General features: G+C 37.4%; 1 long non-coding RNA gene across 2 annotated transcripts in view; it reads right to left on the bottom strand.

Annotated features, from left to right (window-relative positions):
• The window catches only part of LOC107594826 (uncharacterized), an 83,674-nt gene that overhangs the window by 39,908 nt on the left and 19,099 nt on the right, over positions 1 to 24,667 (bottom strand). The window contains exon 3 of one of the 2 annotated variants that reach the window (XR_001610198.1): positions 7,938 to 7,994. The exons of the other annotated variant lie outside the window; for it this stretch is intronic. This is a non-coding gene — a long non-coding RNA (uncharacterized lncRNA). Of the gene's footprint in view, positions 1 to 7,937; positions 7,995 to 24,667 lie in introns of those variants that run through there. 2 annotated transcript variants of the gene reach the window in all.

Genomic DNA, 24,667 nt, shown 5'->3' with positions numbered 1-24,667 from the left:
ATATATATATATATATATATATATATATATATTATTGTTTTGCATTTCCACTAATGTCATCATATCATATAACGTAGTTCATCACATTATTGCATTTACCTTGGACAAAATACACAAAACTTGTTAAATTAAAAAAAACTGTAAATAATAAAAAGTAGTAGTAATTATTAAAAGGAATTGACAAGACAGTTGACCCTGAGAGGTCAGCTAAATATCTACAGCGGATCTAAAATATGAATAGTTAATTATAACTAGTTATGGTTAATTATTCATATTTCCCCATGAGCTGATTCGCTACAAAAGTGTTACCAAAATTATTATTATTATTATTATTATTACTACTACTACTACTACTAATAATAATAATAGCAGGTAATTTTTTACATTATTTATTTGCTAAACTGTTCATTATTTGGTGCAAAATATGATATGATCAGTAATTTATATAATTATTGTTATTATAATAAATAAATCACTAATAATATTTTGTACCAAATAATGAACAATAGGGTAAGTTTAAATTAAAATAAATAAATGCACCAAGTAATGAATAATTTGGCAAATTAAAAAATGAAAGTAATAAAAAAAATTGACCTGGCATCCAATTAATAATCAGCCCATAGACATTTAACATATGGATTTGCTGATTTGTAAGAACAAGTGTCACAGGGCCAAGTCTATTTTGAACATGCCTCCTTAAACAGCTAAACAGATATCCTTATTATACAGTACACAGTCACTGAGCCTCTCTGACTATCCTCCCCTTATCATGAACACTGCAGTCTTTCAGCATACACAGCTACTCCTGCATCTCCATCTGACAACAACACTCAGCAAACACAAGACAAGACTGAGAGCATGAAAGAAGAACGATGGTGACTCTTTAAAAAGTAAGTTAGAAGCAGTTTTGGAAAAGGCAGAGGGACGAAGAGTAATTTGAATGGTTGTGCTAATGACCTGAGGAGGAGCAGCACAGCAGTTGTTTCGCTGATTCGATGGCAGGTCATCGCGACAGATGTTCCCAACATATGTGGAGAATTAATTACCCACTAGTAAACAAAATCTGTGATGCAGAGAGTCATTTTGTCCAAATTTCTTTCGTTTCGCTGTTATTAGGGGCATAATTTTTCTTGATCAGCCGGGCCCACTCCAACGCAAGAGCTCAGTAATAGGCTGCACTGAAGGGCTGTGTGCAGCACAGACGGGTCTTTAATTGGCAGAGTTGATTGTCAGCCTGCACAATGTGAAAGCCCTTGATTATCTAATTGGTTGATTGAAGCACAGCGCGCCTGCCAGGCCACTTCACCTACTTTTTCTCCCAGCGGCTGGAATGTCGGGAGTGTTTTCACTGAGAAGAAACAACTTGGCAGGAGGAGAACACACACTGGTGAGCTTTCGGCTGCCAGTGCAGAAAGACAAGCACATTGCTGGATTCAAACAGGAGAGTAAGTACTGGATAAGTAACAGGAAGAGAAGCTGCACAAATGGCTTAACGACCTGTCTAAAGCACCACTTAGAAGTGAGGACAATTAAGTGCTATATTCATTTAGCACATTTCTTTATGTCATTGGATTGGTTGGTGCGATGCAAAAAGTTCCGGCTTAATTGAAAGATGGAGACATGCATTAACCAGGCACGCTGCATCTCAAGAAGCTAAAATGAAAATCAATTCATAAATAAGGAATGACATTGTCCTCACAAACAAGGCAGAAAATTGCAAGAGGTAGTTAGAAGTCTCTCAACATCAAATAATATTGATTTTCCACCTCTTTGTTCACACCTTCAGTTTAATATTAGGTTACTTAAAAAGCCACCCCCTCAAGGTGAATTATGCATTTCAGTACAACACACAGTCAGGTTAAAAAAAAACAATTCAAATGACAGATGTCTAAATGCTACAGTACTGTCTAAACAAAACTAAATTCTGTAGCCTAATTATTATGGTTGAGACCACTTACTTTATTTTCAATCATACACAAAGTACTGTCAAGGCCAATATACAAGGTCAATATTTCTAATATTTCTGAGGATAAAATTAGTGATTATAGACATTAAACTTTACATTTTATAGCCATCGTTATTAAAATTATATAGGCCATTATTTTACATAATAATTAACCTGATCAATGTTTTAACTATTTTTAATTAAATACATTTATAAACGTCAAACAAATACATGATATTAACAGTCAGTCACATATAGCTTGCACATATATAAGATTGCTTCACTCATCCCTACTAATTACTATTCAGTTTACTTTTTTGTCACTAAATTACTTTACAAAGTAGGATTTAGGTTTGAGCAGATTATTTGCCATACAATTGCTAACATTAAACATTTCTATACAGTTCATTATAATAAACTGTTGTGCTACAAGGTTATTTCATTGAATATAATGAAGTAGAAATGTTTTTTGAAAATTATACAGCCCCCCAGTATTGATGATTTATCAGTCCTCAATGTTTTGTTCCATCATTTGAAATACTCTTTGCTCAGCCTGACCAATAAAGTCCTGGAAACTAACAAAGTCACTAAAATGATCTATAGATTGCTTCAGCACAGATAATAAGCGCCTTACTCAATCATAGAGTCGAGTTGGAGACATTTTTAATGCAGCATGGCAGCGTGATTAGCTGAGGTTCAGCTTTAGAATGATCTCTGACGTGTGCCTGGTGTTCCTCACACACGTCCATTCACTTATTGGCAGGATTTCCAAAACCCAGAACTGTGCATCATCTGGTCAGAAATTTAGTAAAGGGACATGTTTGAGTGGGGTAAGGCTAAAGCTATGTGTGATTGCTTCACAGGGGGAAATCCAAAGACTTATTTCTTCATTACATCCTTAGCTTATTGATTTTATGACATTGTTTCTTCAAGATTACACATCAGTGAAAAAATATAGCTAGTCTGATTCATTTTCCAGCCTTCAGTCTGGCACGGTGATAGCCTCACACTTACAACAATGCCTAATAGAGCATTTATTTTCATTTGCTATCACAAATTCTGCTTTTGAAAGCATTGTAAAAAATGTGTAAAACAGCCAAGCACCTGCAACCACACTACAAAATGAAATCTATATTGTGCACCAAGTTGCTATGATGCTTAGCAACCGTAAACAACCTACCACAGAGCTAATGGACTATATTACCCATCAGAAGAATTTTTTATTGTGATTATTACTAAATATAATAATTTATAGAACATAGATGTTTTTTTTTATCATACCACTGTTCTGCAATTACATAAAAGCAACAGGCCACTTGAGGTCTGTGTGTAAAAGTGATTTTTACCACATAACATTAAATTAAAAAATATAAATACAAAACTTAAGATTTTAAAATACCCAGCAATTTCAGAATAAAAGTTCATTTAAATTCTAGCTTTAAAAAACTGTCACTATGACATAAGCACTGCATTCAGTACTTTGACGAATAAGTATTGTTTTGCTTAACATCATGCTGGAATTACCCTTTATTAGCCTAGTTTGTCTGCAAAAAAAAAAATGGACCAACTGTATTGTACAGTAACAAAGAGCACATGCTTGTATTATGTTAGGGGCATCATGATAAATTTAAGCCTGTGTTTTCCCTCTCTTTTTCTTTCCCCTGGTCTCCAACGTCCTACACAATCAATCAGCGCCCCCTCCCTTATTTCCCTGTCTGCTGGATTTCGGATCACTGAATGTAAATCCTTGACAAGGGTATCTATATATAATATTAATGTGCGCTGTGGAGGGTTCCCTGTGAACAGAGAGCTGACTGCCAAATAAAGAGTGATCAGAGGCAGGTTACCCATCCTCCCTGGTCCTCTGTAACTCTCACCCCCAGGATGGATGGGGCATCATTAGGCAAAGGAGCTCGGCCATTCTCCACAGAAACGGCCAAGTCGGAGGTACCCATCAATCTAGCTGCACCCGCGCTCCCTCAGATACTGTCAGCGTAGCGTTAGGTACGGAGGGGCCCGTGTTGGTGTTTGAAGACCCTCTGTGTCACCTGCAGCCTGTCTCATCTGCAGGCATCTGGGGTGGCCGCAGCCAAGCTCTCCTACGACGCTCACTCCCCCTAATTTATTTACTGCAGGAATTGGCCACCAAGGAGAAAACGGACAGGGAAGGAGAAAATAAAAATGTTGCCCACCAGCGAAGTGACCTATGGCTTGGGCTTCGCTACAGGGGACGGCTCAATCCCTGAGCGCCTAAAGTAACCGGCTCAAGTTACCCATCCTCCCTGGTCCTCTGTAACTCTCACCCCCAGGATGGATGGGGCATCATTAGGCAAAGGAGCTCGGCCATTCTCCACAGAAACGGCCAAGTCGGAGGTACCCATCAATCTAGCTGCACCCGCGCTCCCTCAGATACTGTCAGCGTAGCGTTAGGTACGGAGGGGCCCGTGTTGGTGTTTGAAGACCCTCTGTGTCACCTGCAGCCTGTCTCATCTGCAGGCATCTGGGGTGGCCGCAGCCAAGCTCTCCTACGACGCTCACTCCCCCTAATTTATTTACTGCAGGAATTGGCCACCAAGGAGAAAACGGACAGGGAAGGAGAAAATAAAAATGTTGCCATCTACCCACCAGCGAAGTGACCTATGGCTTGGGCTTCGCTACAGGGGACGGCTCAATCCCTGAGCGGCTAAAGTAACCGGCTCAATCCCTGAGCGGCTAAAGTAACCTTTGCTATGCCAGCAGAATAGTTGTTACTTAAACCAAATTCTTATGGGCATATAAATCCACATCACTTTTTTGCGGGAGATTCACACAACAGATGCATACTCGGAACATTCGAGGAGCACCGGAGGAGCAACAACAATCATGCAGTGTTATTTTCAACACTTTTTTGGACATAATTATACATAAAAGTATAATTTACATGAAAATCATAGTTTGATGAAAGCATGTTTTATAATTAGTGAATATTCTGTGACATATTAATTTTACTAAATCTAAAAATGGCATTTCATTTTAGTCAAAAATAACAGATTATTTATTTGATATATTTGTAAATAATATAGTAAATATAGTAAATAATATTTTAGTTGATGAGCTAAATTTAAAAAAGGAAAATGACAACACAGTGTTAATGACGTTAACACTGTGAAAAATATTACATTTTTAAAAAACATTATTATTAACATTACATAGGCACAGAAGACACAAGGTCCTTCCAAAACATCTTTAAATAGTTCTAGGAAAATAGACGGGGGAAAAAAATCTTCCACATTCTGAAGATATCATCAAACCCAAGAACAAAGCCTGTTGGGTAAGGATTGTAGCTAATTGATTTCACTGTTTGTTATGTTAATGTAATAGAGAAAACAGTGGGATATTTAAATCAAAAGGGAGAGCTGTCAGGCCGGGTGCAAAGAGGAGAACACAATGATACTGAATTCTGCGTCAGGCTATTGGTAATCAATTGGAATGGAGCGAGGATTGAAAAACTGTCTGCTTCGCAATTGTGCTCAGTTTGAGCAACAATTTGAAAATAACAGTGAGAAAAAAGAGATTGTGACAAAGTCAATATGGAGAGCCACTTGAAGGACAAATGAGAGAATTGCAAAGTACCTGGGTCTTTGTTACCTTGTCTGGCTGGATGTACGTGGCAGCGGCATTTAGAAGAGCTGAATGGAGCTTTCAAAGAGCAACACAATCAAAAGCCAATAATGCAACAGCTGAACAGAGACACATGAATATTCTAATGCAACCAATGTGTTGTACCGCAGTAAATCAAATGCCCGAGGGCATGAGCTAAGTGAATATTTCTCATGCATTTTCAATATTACTGAAATCTTAATGAGAGAAGTTAAATAAGAAAATCCCTCCCTGGACCTGCTTTACAATCAAATTTAAAAGCAGAACCCTGTGTCAGCTGTAGTAACATCATTAATATTATGTTTGTGTAATAATATTAATATGATGTTTCTGTAATCATTTCATCAAAGTACTGGAGCTCTGCATTTCTCTCCACACAGCATTACTGTATCAAACTGAAAAAATGACAAATGATTTATCACATTTTGTACATTTTGCAAATTCATCACACTGATACAGTGTCATACTGGTACGGCTATGTTTTACATTATTTAGGATAAATGGATGGGTAACTTTCTCAGAGGAAAGTATTAAAAGTTTATTTGTGCATCATCTGGTCAGAAATGTAGTAAAGGGACATGTTTGAGTGGGGTAAGGCTAAAGCTATGTGTGATTGCTTCACAGGGGGAATATTAATAAATACGATTTGAATTTGTTCTTGAACCATGCTTATTAAATTTTGTTTACAGTAAGTCATTTGGGAGGGAAGGTTCATCATGATTAAAAAAATAAATAAAAATATGCAGGAAAATTTGCCCAGAAAATAACATTTTGTCATCTACTCACTCTCACATCACTCCAAACCTATGTTTTTTTCTTCTTCTGGAAAACACAAAGAAAATTACCATAAAATTATTTTTTGAAGTAAGCTTTAATGTGTGTTTTATATGTTAAATAAAGCAAATGAATCTAAATATTTACAGTTTGCTAAATTGTATCATTGTAAATAAATTATTCAAGCCACGGTGCATGCTGGGAATACCAACATCATCAAGTTATATATTTCAATTCATTTTAAGCATTTGAAATGTACTTATAATCTGTCTATCTACATAATGCTTTAATTATTTGCTTTTAGAATTGATTGCAAATATAGAATATGCTTATTCACATTCCTTTTTTAAATTCACTTTCACTGTGTGTGTGTGTGTGTGTGTGTATATATATATACAGTGGGTACGGAAAGTATTCAGACCCCCTTAAATTTTTCACTTTTTGTTATATTGCAGCCATTTGCTAAAATCATTTAAGTTATTTTTTTTCCTCATTAATGTACACACAGCACCCCATATTGACAGAAAAACACAGAATTGTTGACATTTTTTCCGTACCCACTGTGTATATATATATATATATATATATATATTTATTTATTTATTAAATAAATAAATATAGAGTAGCAAGAAATTTAAAAAAAATCTATTTGTTGTTCACAGGAGTAACAAGGTCATACAGGTTTAGAACATGTTTGGAACAGGTTTGGACATGAGGGTAAGTAAATGATGACACAATGTTAATTTTTTGTTGAAATATCCCTTTAATATTTTGTTGCGTTTTCAGGACAAACGTCTCTTGTGTAGTGGAGTCTTATGGTAATACTCTGTTCTCTTGCTGCCATCTTTTGTCTGGTTCTATAGCTTACTCATGCTTTCTCCCTCTCATCTTTCGTACTCACCCTCCCCACCATCCTGTCTGCCAAAGGAGTTTTTCCAAGGAGAACTTTTAGGGAGGGGATGAGGAGAAAGGGGTTTATAGGAGCTGGAGTTGAGGGAGGGGGAGAGCGTTCTTAGTATCTGACTTGTTAGTCCACAACTGTCCAATTTGTTGAGGGTGGTGGGTTTGATTAAAGCAGGGGTCCCTCCTGCTGCTCGCCCCTCCCATCAATCACATTGATAAGTCCCAGAAAGGCAACATATTGCCTGGGAAGAGGACGGGGAGGGATATCAATTTCACTGTCGTGCCGTTCTCTCCCCACCCCAAACATCTCGCACCGTTTTGGTGGAAGTGCAGACCGCCAAGGAGGAGGTGAAGGGGAGAGAGGATGTAGCAGTTCTGCTGGGGTTTGAGGGGGCAGCCAGGGCTCTGGGGATTGGGAAGGGGGCAGGTTTGCAGTTAGAAAGGCTGGTCAGGGTCAGTTGAAGTTTGTTAATGTCTTTTTTCTTTTTTCCCACTTTTCAGGTTAAATATGGTAGGTTCTAATACTGGACGCATTTGTGCTGATGCTGTTTGCACTGGGCCGAACGCCGCATGAGGCTATACGGGCTTTCTTCTCCCATTGTGCTGAAATACATATGAGCCGCTTCCCCTGTCTTGTTAGCAACATCTATGGCATTAAACCAGCTGTCAATCAATAGCTGTACAAAGGTGTGGATGGCAGGCCAAGGTGAAGGTCATGATGACTGGCTCAGCTCTAAGGAGAGAAATAAATGCATGTCCACAATGTCATAATAGCTGTTTTTCTAATGAACTTAAATTACTTAGTCAGCTTAGTCATAATCACCCTCCTTTACCAACATGCAATCACAAAGAGATCTTTAATCATTAGTGATTGACTGAAAATACATTATACACATTCTTTCTGTACAGGAAAACATTAAAAGCAGAGCTTGATTCAATATTAAATGTTTTCCATACCTTATAGTAAATCATATATAGTATGCAGAAACAAAACAAACAAACAAACAAACTTAATAAATAAATAAATATTGAAACATTTAAATATAACTCAAAAAATATGGGTAACACTTCACAATAAGGTTCCATTTGTTAACATCAGTTATTTATATTAGTTAACATGAATTAACAATGAAAAATGCGTCATGTTAATTTCAAAATGTACTAATACATTATTAATATAAAAAAATGGTATATGTTAATATAATTTAATGGACCTGAGCTAATGTGAGCTAACAATGAACAGTTGTATTTTTAGCTGTTATATGTTAAAGATTAATAAACTGTACCAAATGTATTGCTCATTGTTATTTACAGTATGTTATTAACTAACGGGACATTATTGTAAAGTGTTACCATTATATTTAAAATTTATATTAATTATAAATTTAAATATACTAAAGGTAAATCAATTAAAAAGCCTGTATATATATATATATATATATATATATATATATATATATATATATAAATAGCTATTATCAGCATTAACATTTAAGCCAAAAAGAAGAGACATTGTTATTTGAAATTATATTTTGTTAATTTCACATGTTTTGAGTTGGTAAATGTATCTTTCATCAGGGCTCTAAAACTCATAATTACCTGTTATTTACTATAATTACCAAATTACAATAAATGTTTTTAGCATTAGTAGAGCTACAAATTTGAACTGCTTTTAATTAATTTATTTAGAATGATCATTTCTTTTGTTGTTTTTATCCTGCATAAGCTTGAACTGACATCTTATGTGAAATGACAACATCTGTCTTTTTCTTTGATAATCTTTTTATATCTCAATTAGACTTTGCTAAAAGTGCACTCGATTCTGCGTGGACCTCAATCAATTCTTTTTCATCTCCACAAGCTGTCTTCAAACATAACAAGATCACAGCAGGAAGTTCATGTCACCAACTTCCCCCCTGAACATGATAACTTCATCTGCCTCTAGATTTCTCCGCCAAATCTCCCATCCTGTCACATTCACACACTCAGTCACGTACAACCATTACCAGCATTTGCTTTCCACCTAATGGAATCAAATGCTGCAAAAAAAAACAAACGTCAGCACTTTTCATCACTTTGCATGGCCATTTTATTGTCCTTCTCTGTGCCTTTTGAATGATAATGATACAAATTACAGTTTGGCTATATTAATAACTAAACCCGAAAGCAGAGAAAGACGGAAGAGAGGAAAAAAAGGTGTCTGCCTTTTCACCGTTGCTAAGTGCTAACGTGGGATTTCCTGGGCCCATTGTCATGTCAACTGGACCGGCAGCTATTCCATTGTGATGATAATAGATTCGGTGTTGTTGGCTCAGAGGTCACGAGGTCAACATAAGCTCCTTAATGGACTGTGAAATAACTCTAACTGCATTAACCTCCCCAGATCACATGGTGGGGAAAACACTCTCTCTCCTCAAATCAAGGCCTTTATAGGCACCACGCAATTGGATTGAATTTTAATTGGCAAGGCGTACACCTGGCAGCAGTGCAGAGAATATTTTAATCTTTCAGAAAGGTGTGATAGGGAAAGATGGTAAACAGACAGCAGTAACGGCTGACGGGATTGTGAGGGATAGAGCTAGAATATGGAAGGTCAGTGTGGCTTGCCAAAAATTGCTTTTCACTTGTGCGTGTTTGCATTTTCATTGCTTCATTGAGTTTGCAAGCTTGAACCAGTGGGCATCTGTGCTCACATCCTAGAGTGGGCTTCCCTGGAGACGCAAGCCAGGAGGGGCATCACATCCTCACGTTTAGCAATGGGAAATTAAAGATTAAATCACTGTGATTAGTGAGGCTTGGAATTTGGTAGCTTGACATCACCAATCATTAGGCTGAAGGAAAAATGACCACACATTCCATTCATTACGGGAAAAAGAATACATTTTTAGACAGATAAAATTCAGTGAGTTACTAGCGATTTAATGCCATTTCTAACATTTTAAACTGAGCTATTTGTCTTGCATTGTAAATATATGGGGTTATATTGATTAAAATCACTTGCAGTACTAACCAAATTGTAAGCCATTATGGACTGCACTTGTAGTAATAACGTTAAAGGACATCGTTAAATCTTATTGACTTAAGTGTGCATCTCAAACAAGTGAGGAAAAATAGAAAAAATATAATAGAAAAAAACTAACCAATTTCCAATAAATATTTATGAAAGTATTCTGTTAGATAATACATTAAAACTGTCTAAAACATTTTACCTTGCCTCCTTCATATATTTCTAAACTATGATAATCCATCACAGAAGTATTAAATGCTATAATAACCTAAACAAAAACTGAATTAAACTAGGACCATTTTTACACAAAATATAACTGTCCTTCAGTTGTAACACCATTTCCATCACAACCAACAAGTTTGCCCCAATAAAGTTACTATCAATATTTGAGATGAAAACGTTGTTATAAACAAAAAATTAAAAATCTAATTTAAATATCTATTACGAATTATGAACAGAATGCTTTTGTTGTATAATTTCTTTAATTTGGTCCCACTGTTCAAAAACATGTAAAACATTATTATGTGAATTTAGGATACATAAAATGCCATCTATGAAATTTGCCAGACAAAAGTCTATTTTAATTCAAAAAAATTATTTCCACCACCATCATTTAATCACGGTATGCAATTAACCACAAACATTATTTGAGATGTGTTGGAAATGTTCATGACAGTTTTAAGTTCTACTGTGATATATTTAAGCCTACTAATAAAAATTCAACTTTTAAAAGTGTGTTTTAAGAGTTTATTTTCTAAAATTCCACATTGCCAAAAATGCCCACACTTGAAGAACCAAATCCAAGTATTAAGCTGAGACAGGGCTCTGGAAAGGCATAATACACTCTGTATGTCTTTACGGTCAGTATCAAGCCACCTCAGCTAGGAAATGAGGGCATGCTTCAGGAGAACTCAAAGTGCCTCCACCCTCCTCCAGAGCAAATTGCAGGTGGCTAAATGAGGTGCTGAAATTCATAACGCTGATGGAGCATGTTCCGTGTGAATATAGGATAAACATCAATTAATTTCAGTCAATAAATAACGCTTTGAGGTCTTGCGTCAAAAAAGCCGAACAATTACTTTTCCATTTTTCTTGCCAAATGGGCTGATGAGGGAAAACAGGGGATCCGGCCGTGTAAATCAGTCTTAATTTTGCCTTCCCCATTAAAAAGCCGCCATTAAGACCCTCCTCGCCTCATTTCATCTTCTTCTTGTTTCACTTTTTCAATTTGTGCGAAAGGGGGAGTTCACTCATCATAAAATTTCACTTTGGCTGGCCTATCATTTGCATCTGAGCCAATAAATAGCAATTAGCATTAACAATTAAACCAGAGAGTGGAACCAATGCCCGCTCCCTAGGAAAGCTGATGAATGGCAACGAGGAAGCTTTTTTCAAAGGGAGCTGGGGGACATTAGCTTCCGTGGCCTTCCCGTAAAACCGCGCGCTCCAGGAAAGAAGTACATCCCGGGCTAAATGCTGATTTATTTGGCTTTACAACAGCCCGACACATCTCCCGTGGGGTCGAGAGGACAGCGTGCACGTCTGTGGGTGGCATATTTGTGTGAGGGAAAGATTACGTGGAATTTCAATCCAATCTGCCACCGTGACTTCCCGCTAAAGTACATAAGAGTTATGTGGCGCATTTAGTTGTAGAGAAATCACATTTTATCCTCACGTCTAGGTGAGGTGGAGTTTTGCCCTTGCACATCGCAAACATACGTTTCCTAGGAACCTAGACTATAACTGTCTCAGCTGTACTTTTCTCAGAAATAACCGGGGAGCGACACCTCATGCGGCATATTATCCGCGGGTGGCATATGGGTCTGTTTAGCCTGGTGTAATATGAAAGCACATTTTTAATGTTTCATTTTAGTGACCCATTTTATTCCCTCTCAGCAGGACATGAAAATAAAGTGCAGGTTTGAGAGAAACTGAGAATAACCTCTAATAATAAGATTCAGACACTCTCTAATGATTCAAACACAGCACCTCTGAGACGTGTGACGAGAAATAGCGTTGGTTAATGGCATGATGACTTACTGCACGAGACCCCTCCTCTACAGTCTCGTATGCCTGGCTTTATGTACACAGTGGGTACACCGTTCAACTCTGCTGAAAAGGAGATCATATTGTCCGTGCCTTGTGATTGCTTTCACTTGCATTAATCATCCAGTAAAGCACTGACACAGCAGTACGGATGCCCTGCCTAACAAACCATAGACTAAGGACAGTGACACCCAAAAGCAAAAAAGGGGTTCCGGTGAAATTGCAGGAGAACGGCAGTCATTCTTTTTTTTTATTAACATCACAGACCCATTAGAAAGCTCCTTGTTCACCTTCAGTGGAGCAGCAAATGAAGAGGCTCCAGAGCACAGGACTCCTACTGTCTCCACGCGGCCACGGCGCAGGCCAGTGCCAGTCATGTTGTAACGCTTGTAAGAAACAGATGTTCCTTCCCTGACAAATCTCCCCTTTTGATTTATTATTCATTTGCTCAGATCACAATGGTGAAGTCTTTGGCTCATTAATTAAATCCCACACAAAAATAAAAAAAGGAATAAAAAAAACTGACCCTCTCAAACTTATTACCAGAAAAATTACTTTGAAACATCACATTTGAGAGCAAACTTTCATGTATTTCATGTACTTTCATGTAAAAAGTAAAAGTCTGAGTAAAAATACACTCTAAAAAATAAAGTCTGGGTAACCAGGTATATTTATAAAGCATTTATAATATAATATAACATTATAATATAAAAAGTGGTTAACCAGAAGAGAATATATTAAATAAAATATTTCAAAATAAACAGATTTCATTCATCACATGAGGACATTAAATGTCTTCAATATTTTTGATTTTATTAAATACAAATAACAAATATACCAAATATCGCAGAATTATATCATCATGTGATAATAAATAGCATATTTTGGATTGCATGACATGAAATCTCAAGTTGTTTGTGAATTTTTTGTAACATAATAAATGTCTTTACTAACACTTTTGCTCAAAATAATGCATCCTTGCTTAATAATAGTATTACTTTCTTTCAAAAAATAAATAATGACCCTAAACTTTTGAACGGTAGTGTATATTCTAAATATAAAGCATTTCAGTAAAAGCAATAGCTTAAATATCCCTGCTCCAACCAGATATCAGTCAGTCATGACAACCTGCTGTGCTTCTTATTAAAAATCACACAACTTGTGAAACACTAGTATATTGTGTGCAATAGCTGCCAATTCCAGTGTGTCAAACGATCTTTTAATTAGTCCTTTTGCTTCACTTGTTGAGAGCAATTAAAAATGAGGAAGCTGTCCCACCGGTCAATCTCCAAACTCTCACCAAACACCGCGGCGCTCTGGGGGAAGTCATCGCACAGTTGGATAATGCAGATGTCTATGTCACACCCCAATTAGAGTGATCTCACATTCCTGAAGGGTAACAGTCACATAGCGACTGCTTGCCAATCACATTTTGTCATTTCTATGACATCATTTTGCAATCTACATCGCAGCGCATGCCAAGTCATCCGCTGAAGTCTAATCTGCATCCTGCTCATAAATAAACCATGTCAGGCGAATTTTTTTTTTGCAAAGATTGATTGTGATTGAGTACAGAAGCCTATAATTTGGTCTGTTATGCCTTTAAATCCTATTGTAATACAAATAAGACCAGTGCTTTGTATACAGCTGTTTGCCCAGAGCCCTATACGAGTGTTGCACAAAATTAATCTGACACACAGGAATTTTTAGGAGAACTTTAGCTGTTCCTAACATGCCTGGTGAGATCACATATCCCAAGGACTGTCAGACAAGATCCGGGGTGTTCCAGTAGGTGAAGGTCAAGAACCGGGCGATAACAGAGCAGGCAGAAGGGTCACATGGCATTCCACTTCTTCATTACAGCTTCTAGAGAAGATTAAATACCTATTGACTGGCATCACAACGGACAAAGGTTTGATCTTAATGTTTTCCCCAGTTTCCAACTGCTTTGCTTGATGAAAGAATGTAAAAATACCCCGTAAGTCCCAGTGTACGAGGCTGTTCCTGATGCAAAAGCGCTTTGGGAGCTGCTCAAATTAAGTGATGTCACTTCTCAATGACATTTTAATGATACTGGAGCTCAATGAAAGAGTCGGGATGCTTTGGAGCATCTGCTGGAAATAGTCAAACACACACACACACACACACAAATGACAGAAACTTCCTTTGTCCCTGCTGCCACGAGGACCGTGGGGGACGAGGCCGGTCTAATTAAGTCAATCCGTGGGGAGAGCCGGTGTCATTTCTACTTGGCATCAGCACTCTGGCACTGGCAGCATGGTTGGCATTGAGCATCTCAGAGGAGAGATGGAGAGACAGATTTGAGGAGCGAGATAAGTAGGAGACATGTAACTGATTTGGCACGCGCCGAGAGCTTTGGCATGTCTGTGGTTCGGCGGCTCCTGTCTCTCTCCATCTCCCCGGGCTCCTCAGTGTGTTTGAGTAAGCACTCTTGTGTTTCGACAGCCCATGCCAGCAGAGCAGGTACAACATGTCTTAATAGACTCAACAGAAACGACAACAGGAAGCCAGATGATCAGTCAAAGAAGAACATCAATTAAAATGTCAATAGATTAAAACCAGTTTCACTGATTTTTGAGTACAGGGAAACAACTGGCTACATCACAAAAAAAAAGCATTTTCTGAGGTATTCAGTTACATTTTGGTGCAACCTGCTTTTTCCATTTTCTCTCAAAATGTGTTTTTTCTTGTTGCACCTAAGATACAAAAAATGTGTACTGTCATGAAAAATATGTATAATATCTATCTCATAATACTGGCAAATCTAGCATTCAACTACTATAAATAAATAATAGAAACTGATTGACTGATTTTCAGATCCATCTACTGAATTGTCATTACAGTCAGACACAATTTCTTTACAATATGAATGAGGCTTCACATAACATGATTGTGAAAAAAATGTAACTAAACTATTAAATTAATTACATTTATTAAAGTCATAGGAGGGAAAGGGTCCTTCGGGATATATTCAGTGCCTGATTTGAAATGTTTTCAAAATACAGCTGTGAAAATGTGATAGTAGTATATATATTTTTAAAATGCAACATTTTGTTTTATACAGACACAAAAAAATAACAAAATACTATAAATATATAAATAATATATATATTAAAAATGTTAGTATAGCTAATAATATAAATAAAAAACAAATAAGTTAAATATACTATTATTATTAATAATGATAATAACAATAATAATAATAATAGCAGGTACATTTGTGGGACATGTTTTGTCCCATGTCTCAAGAATCAATGAACTTTTAAAATATGTTTGTATTAAGAACTGCAGCATTCAATTGTTGAACATTTAATGAGGGTTCGCTCATGTTAACAACTGCCCAGGACTGGTGTTAGCATGAATGCCTTCTTGTAGTAAACTAAGGGGGAGGATTACTAAAAAAAGACAAGTGCAAAATAATGTTTCAGATTCTAAATAATATTTGTTAGTGATTACATTACACAGAAAGGCATGAATACCTACTACCACAGCACACAAGACATCCAATGCAGCAAGTCAGGATGATGCATATTCCCTCTGAAAGAGTATTAAAAAGGGTCTAAGTAGGCTTGACCCCAGAGTCCACTCATATGGTATCTACCCCATGCTGAATGAAGTCAGAAAGGGAGGGACGGCTCCTGCCAGCCTGATAACATGGGGGTGTTGGGCAGGGTGAGCAGGGCGAAGGGCTCAAGGGCTAAAGCAGGCCAGCAGCCTGGTGGATCGCACCAGCCCGGGGAAACAGGGTGGCATGGCCGAGGTGCTGTCCAGCGGGAGATGACAGGAGCGGACAGGATGTCACCGGCAGAGCGCCTGCCTTCATCCCCGCGCTCCTCCTCAGTCTGGCAGCTGGCCCTGCTCAGACACAATGTGAAGAGACAAGCCAGAGATGTTCTCTTTTTCTAAATGTCACATGAACTCGCACAACACAAATCGGATGGAGAAAATCATGGCCTCTGAGTCCTTGTGTCACATTTTATGAGTTCAAGCATTCACAAATGCCTCCGTTTTCTGTGGTTTGGGGCCTGTCGACTCCTTTTTCACATCTACGCTACAGTCTCTACAGGTATAATCTTGCCCGCAAGTGCTTTTCAAGGTTTCCTCCACAGTGGGAGTAGATGATAGCTTAAACTGTTTGTAAAATTGAGTGTTCATGCAAGGTAAAGACAAAGGTGAACTGAGCTAAGTGGACAGGCAGGTCTCGAGCACCATTGCAGAATCCAAGACAGCTTTATTCTAATAAAATTAACCAAAACGTACAAAAACCACAATATACTGAGGTAAAAAAATTTTTATTAAATAAATAAAGAGTAGCCTCATGTTCATTTGGGAATACACATTACGCTGGAAACTAAAGCTGCACTCACACCGCCTAACCACTAACATGACAATGTCTGCTGGTTTATACGCTCTCATAAAGCATGGGACAATTTCTCAGGACCCCTTAGGCTTTCCCTGCCAGTGGCATAAGGTTACACATTTTAATGGAAATGTTTTCCTTGGGTACCACTCTATCCTCATTTCTATTGCAAAGAAATTTGTCTTTGCATCCCAGCGCGTATAAAGTAGTCAATCTCTGAGGTAAGGAATGATTAATTTATGGCTCCTTCCTGCCTTCCCCATTTAGCTTCCAGGGGAGCTATATGAGACTTTCTGGCAGGACGTACCACTGACCTGGATCTGTTACTCGCTAAAAGTGCTCAACAGGTCTAAGGAAAACTATAGTATATTGCATATATATATATATATATATTTTTTTACCACAACAATACATTTAGTTATTATTTTAACAATAATAATACTTTTTTAAACAATAATGATAATAATATTTTAAACATCCTAATTCATATTATAATTATTTTGTATGTTGATTTCCCCCCCCCCTAATGAATAAGCTGAACTGTATTTACAGGCTTACAATAAACACATCATGGACAAATCTCATGTACCTCAAGTACTAATAAAAATTGTTTAAAATGTTACTATTGCAGAGTGTCAAACAACAAATATAACAAGTTTTTTCCACCTCATGTTAACGATTAACATTTCCTGAAGGTTGAGTACTTCTTTTCACTGGCCATTTGCTGAAGAAAAACTAAAATGACTTAAGACATTCAGATCTTATTAATTACTGTATATTTGCCACAATGTTTAAATACATCAAGCGCACACTGAAACTACAGATCAGCAATTTACACAAGAATGTGACTGGATTTGTGTCTAATAGTGTGTGATATGAGATTACGGGGGTATTTGCGAGCATTGTTAGAGCCGCGTGTTCTTTTGAGACTGCAGTTTGAGTGACAGTGTAAAGGACTGTTCATTAAAACATTGTGATCGTTCTGGTGGCTATAACTCCCAGCACTTCATCTTTACCTGAAGCCTTCAAGGACACAGGAGTGACACAGACGCTCCAGCTACAAGTTACATAGCTTTAGGCCAGATATCTGCTGTGTTCTGTTTCTGTTTGTGCAGATTCAATTTGACGTCTCACTCCATTTTTCTCTAGTTTTCAGTCTCTCTCTCTGCTCTTTGCACGCTGCTATATTTTAAAGTTTTGAAAAAGTAGCCACAGAAAAAGAGTATTTTTACCTTGATGGCTTTTGAGGAAACTTTTTTGTTTACATGCATGGTTTATGTGTACAAAGTTTCTTGTACTTGTTTTATTTATAAACATAATATTAATAAAATATGAATAAAAGAAAATGCTATTATATGAACACATGCATAAATACGATTATTCATTTAAATAATAATTCAGCTGCTTTAAACACATGTAGCCATCCTGTAGTACAGCTGTACTTGTCATTATATATCTATTTTTACAGATATTATTATTATATACTATTATTTATATATTTGTTCCCTTTTTTCTTAATTTAACTACAGTTCCAGTCTAATAATCTGAATGGCCATAAGGTGTTCAGTTTGTGGTTGTGACATAAATATATATTTGTGAATATGTTTTTTATTTGCAAATCTCATTTTATTTATTTGTGAATTTAATTCATGTTTGTGAAACTTTAAGATTTATTTGTGGATCTCATTCTATTTATTTGTGGATCATAATCTATTTATTTGGAATTAAGCAACAATTCTACCCCCATACCGGAGCTACTTCTCTCTGTTTATGTCTATGGCGAATCACGCAGGTACTGGGCTATGAGGCGCCAGGCTGGACATAAGTGATGAAGCCCCGTTCACACCGCCAGCGACACACAGCGACATAGCGACATAATCCCATTCATTTTCAATGGAGAGCTGGCGACTTCCGGCGACACGAGCGACAGTGACCGTTGGCGACGGAATGTGGGCGTGTCAAGCGATGCTAGTCAAGCGACAATAGTTGAGAATTCTTCAACTTTATGCAAATAAGCAGCGAATTTCGCGAGCGACAACCAATGGGAGTGAAGTCAGTGGAGCGCATGTGATTCAGCTGCTGTAGTGGAGTGTTACGGGTAACTAGGCAACCAGTAGTGGGAACGCCCACTAGCGACCTCAATTGCCAGCTACAAGCGACAAACAGCGAAAAAGTCGCTGGTGGTGTGAACGGGGCAGCGAGAGAGACCGAAAATGTGCGCGAAGTCTTAATGTACATAATTAACATAACTCGACTTGCTAATTAACTGTCAATTTGACAGGATGTCTGAAGCAGCCAAGAGAATTATTAAAGAGTCATTCATTTATTCATTCATTCATTCATTCATTCAAAAGGATGATTCATTCTGAAATAAAGCAAGTGACTCTCTTTATGAATTGCCCACTCACTCTCAATGTTCAAAAATGATAAGAGTCAGATCTACAACATACGGGGAAATAAGTGAGACTATAGTAAAACCATACAAGTAAATCTCAAATTTTCTTTATGATATCGGTAGTTAAGGATAAAAGACTCAAGTTGTGTTTAAAATTTTCACGAGCCCTTCTTGCTGAGTCGAGTTTGAAGTCTAGCTACACATTCAATGGCACTCTCCTCTAAAACAGTGAATTTACAGTTATATGACAGTTACATGTAATTACATCGTCTGCAAATGCATTAAACCCATAGAATAGAATGTAGTAATGTTTTGGCAAATATGAAAAATTCATTATAGTGTTATTATATTTGGTCTCCATTATATTAATGTGCTTTCGCGCTACAATAATGTGCTCTCGACATTTGTCATTAAAATAACGCCATACAGCTATGACGTATAATTATTTATAGTAAAATGTAACATTCATTTATTTACAATATAAGTACAGAATAGGCATGGCTGCTGTGAACGAATTAACTGAACAAACAGGTTAAACAGAAAGAAGCAGCACAAAAATAAAAGGCAATGTCTTCTGTTCGCTTTTGACCAATCATTTATAAATTTAACAGTGACACTTGACTTGAAAATACGTAATGCATAATTTAAATCTAATTACATTTCTGTTGGCCCTTTGATTTATAGGGATACACACGTTTTGGCAACAGGAATTAAAGGCTGATGGGCAGAACAAGAACACACAAAAAAAGGACAAATAAATAGGCTAGACAAGGTTTAACTTCATCCTTTTACATTTAAGAGTGAAGTTACATCGTTTTTTCTGAAGTATATCCTCACATAGCGACATAATCCCATTCATTTTCAATGGAGAGCTGGCGACTTCCGGCGACACGAGCGACAGTGACCGTTGGCGACGGAATGTGGGCGTGTCAAGCGATGCGAGTCAAGCGACAAAAGTTCAGAATTCTTCAACTTTATGCAAATAAGCAGCGAATTTCGCGAGCGACAACCAATGGGAGTGAAGTCAGTGGAGCGCATGTGATTCAGCTGCTGTAGTGGAGTGTTACGGGTAACTAGGCAACCAGTAGTGGGAACGCCCACTAGCGACCTCAATTGCCAGCTACAAGCGACAAACAGCGAAAAAGTCGCTGGTGGTGTGAACGGGGCAGCGAGAGAGACCGAAAATGTGCGCGAAGTCTTAATGTACATAATTAACATAACTCGACTTGCTAATTAACTGTCAATTTGACAGGATGTCTGAAGCAGCCAAGAGAATTATTAAAGAGTCATTCATTTATTCATTCATTCATTCATTCATTCAAAAGGATGATTCATTCTGAAATAAAGCAAGTGACTCTCTTCATGTATTGCCCACTCACTCAATGTTCAAAAATAATAAGAGTCAGATCTACAACATACAGGGAAATAAGTGAGACTATAGTAAAACCATACAAGTAAATCTCAAATTTTCTTTATGATATCGGTAGTTAAGGATAAAGGACTCAAGTTGTGTTTAAAATTTTCACGAGCCCTACTTGCTGAGTCGAGTCGAGTCTGAAGTCTATTAAAATGCGAATAGGGTGCGACTTAAGTTCGAGTAACTCACTCAAATTACAAATTACATTGGTTAACCTTCAACGGACTACAATTTTCCTTAATTGAATCATGGGAAAGGGGCTGCTGAACTTGCCTATCTCAGTTCGAATGTGTGCTGTGTATCCCCAGCAAAGAGTATGGCTTCTACTCTTTGTCCCTAGTACGGACGGTATGCTTGACCAAATCAGTATGACCAAAGTCATAATCATTTGCATTGAAAACATCACAGAGCATTTGGAAATCAGAGTCTCTGGCTGAGTCTGTTCTTCTCTGTCCAATGCAGACTGACTCAAGTCTACTTTTGGTTTTGGACAGGGCCCAATTTGAGTCTGTATCTGAGCTACTGTGGGTTCCAGCACTGTGCATTCTTCACCTGGTTGAGAATTATTTTAGAAAAAAAAAAGTAAAGGCTAAATTTTGTTATTGTTTTCATCTTTAGACTGACGACATTTAAAGGGGTCATATGACATTGCTAAAAAGAACATTATTTTGTGTATTTGGTGTAATGAAATGTGTTCATGCGGTTTAAGGTTCAAAAAACACATTATTTTCCACATTATGTACATTATTGTTTCTCCTCTATGCCCCGCCTTTTGTCGATTTTTGCAAAGCTCATCGGTCTGAAAAGCGAGGTGAACTCTGATTGGCCAGCTATCCAGTGTGTTGTGATTGGCCGAATACCTCAAGCGTGAGACGGAAATGTTACGCCCCCTTTGATGCCATCTCCTGGCACGACGAGACAAAACCAATAAAACCCATTACAAACGAGGCATTTGTTGCATCCAGTGGGGACATAATTACGGATTATAATGACTTATACTGTATTTTTACGGGTTGCATTGCATCGCGCCGTGTAAACATAAAACCATGTCTGCATTTGTGATCGGAGAAATGACAAACAACAAACCCTACTCTACACTGCTCAAAACTCGCGTTTGAATCGTCAGTGGCAAATTCCTGAGAGTGTCTCAAATGGTCCAACATCCTAGACAGAATACGAGAATGTTCCTCTAATAACCTATTACAATGCTCCATGCTGTTAAAATTTCTTGATAGCATAGTTTCTTCATAAAATGTCACACAAGCATTTAGGTCGGTGAAATATCTTTGTACATCGTTGCACTGACATCTAATGCAGTGCAACAAAATTATACAATTTCGGTCTCTCTCGCGCATCTTGCTCTCTCTCGGACACACTCGGCCTCTTTCGCGAACTGTCGCTCTCTCTCTCCGCGTTCGCTTCACTTTTGTCCATCCCGGCGCCTCATACTGGGCTACTCCGCAGCGGTACCTACCCGAGCCAGTCTAAATAGTAAGAAGATAAACACTTTATAGGTGTACCGTAGTGTTTCAGGACAAGCCAAAAACACGGTTTGGAAAATGGATTCATGGTGTACTCGCTTATTATATAAATTTAGTAAAACACAAAAAAGTTACGGACTGCAGCTTTAAATCCACTTCATTTTGGATAAAATCATCTACTTTCACTCGATTGATGCTTGTATTTCTTTCAACATTACTTTTCTCTCTCTTCAACAACAGACCAAACTGAAACTGGCTCTATAGCCTACTCCACACAAGGGCGGCTGAAAGTCAGCGAGTGTGTGCTGAAGTTGGGTGTCACATGAAGTCTACATTGTGGCAGCTACGTGCAGCGGCCTGTGGCTCTGGCTGGAAGAACAGGTAAAAATAGACTGAACATGCTGGTGCTGTGCTTGTTCCATTGCTTTGTGTTTGTTACTTTTTCCCCGCAGTGTTAGACCGAGCTGGGACAGAAGGAGATGCAGACTGCAAAAAGGTGCGATTTTGACAGATGAATCGGGCTGGCCAAAGGGGAGCCCAAACAAGAGACTAAATCAGGACAGAGGGAAATGCAGAAGAGTGGGTTTTAGACTCTCTTTATACCTGAACTCATCAGGGAGTCTGTGTGAGCGATTATAGGAGGATCTTTTTTATGGTTGCTATCAGGGGTGCCTTTTGAAATAAACGTGTGCTCTTCAAGACGATGCACTTCATTATTATGAATACATAACAAAAATCATTTTGAATGGTCTGTTCAGACAGCAAAAGCAACAACTACATATTTTCAATTAATAATACGTTTTTCTAACTAAAATAAAAATTTGTGGAGTCCAAAACAAATGTTTGGAAATAGGCACAACATGCAGGCATAACAGATCTAACAACATTCCTCCATTGCTACGACTCCACCCTTATATTAAATATTTACTGACTAATAAAATGCTGTGGTCTATTACAATTTTAAATAATAATAAAAAACTCTACTAAGAAAACAACTATACACTCTAAAAAAACGCTGGGTTGTTTTTTCAACCCAAATGCTTGGTTGAGACCACTGGGTAAGGACATTGGGTTGTTTTAACCCAATTTGGGTTGAAAATTGGCCTTGATCTAGAACCCAGTGGCTGGGTTTGGAACGTGGACGTGAAAGAGAGCACGCACGTCAAGTTAACATCAGACGACACCAGTGCGAGAAGCCGCCATTTTCTCAGCATCTTCAGATGGAAGCGAGTGCGAGTGAAAGACGGTTTATGGTAAGTAAAGATTAAAAATGTAAAGTCATCATTCATTGTTTGAGTCCGGTAGTATTTTGAGATTTCATGGAAGGCGGAAATATTCCAAAAAGAGCTTATATTGAAAAATACGCGGACTTCGCCACAGAAATAGTCTTAATGGCCTCTTTTACTGAACGGAATACGTTAGGTGCTTTTAATATAATCCATGTTATCAAATTTTTTTTTTTTTACTAAGAGTTAAAGAATGTTTGTTGTTTTTGTAAATGTTGAAAGCCAGAGACATAGGAGAGCATCATTCTTTTGAGATTGATGCGAGTTATTTTTAGAAAATAAATGTTTCTGTTGTCTCCTGCCTGTTTATTTCACATTCTGATGCAACAACAGTATGATTACGTGTTCATATTTTATGTAAACCATTGATTTCTGTGTTATTCATTGCAGAACTCAAACCAACTTTGGAGTTGTCTGATTTGGAGAGTCATCATTCTTGGTCTTCCTTTCTTAAAGGAATAGTTCACACAAAAAAAATAATTTACTTGCCCTCATGTCATTCCAAACCTATAAGACTTTCGTCTATCTTTAGAACACAAATTAAGATATTTTTAATTTTCTCTCATAATTTTTTGTTAATCCATTGAAAGTCTAGATAATCAATATTTTCAAGCTTCAAAAATACAGAGCTATTGTAGAAGTAATCCATGCCAGTATTTATATATGAATAAATCTTAAATTATATCATAGCGAACATGTCTGTTCAGAAGAAAATATTGGTCTCCCAGACTTGCAATGGAGGACAAAAATTAAGAGAATATTAAATATATTTATTTGTGTTCCAAAAATTAGAGTTTGTATGGGTGAACTAACCCTTTAAAAGAGCAGCCCTCCAAGTCCATGAAAAGTTGTGAGGTATGTGAATGTCATGTCTGTTTCAATGTTTCAGTAAAGAAGTAGTTTTCTGAAAGCAATATATTTATTTAAACAATATTACATGCCCTCACACTAGTGCTGCCATTATAGCATTCTAGAGCGCTGTGGTAGACAGAGACATTAAACAACCACACAAAGTGGTTGAAATTATAAAACAGACTATTTACCTATCCTTACTGATGTGGATGCATCTCTATCTGAAAATGGATAGATTTTAATTAAATGTTTTCTTTTTTCAAATGTTGGTCAAAGAGGAGAATGTCCTTTCCCCCAAACTGATGCAACAGTGGTTTTAAAGGAGGAGGCTGCCCTGGATAATGTAAAATGTCACATGCCTTTGCTGTGCTGATGGGGCTTCTTCATTCTTCATCAATTATGATAAAGAGATCATGAAATTGGCAGCGATGCCTGATCTGTATTCATGGACTATGAAACAAACTGTAAGTGTATAATTTGTCAAAAGAAAATGTTAAATGCTTGCTCTGTGTTGTTGTTTAGTAGAAATGGAGTTTACACG

The sequence above is a fragment of the Sinocyclocheilus grahami genome, unplaced genomic scaffold (assembly GCF_001515645.1).
Source record: "Sinocyclocheilus grahami isolate Dianchi unplaced genomic scaffold, SAMN03320097.WGS_v1.1 scaffold191.1, whole genome shotgun sequence".
NCBI lineage: Eukaryota > Metazoa > Chordata > Actinopteri > Cypriniformes > Cyprinidae > Sinocyclocheilus > Sinocyclocheilus grahami.
Note: the sequence above shows the minus strand (reverse complement) of the source record. Positions and strands in the feature narration are given on the sequence as shown.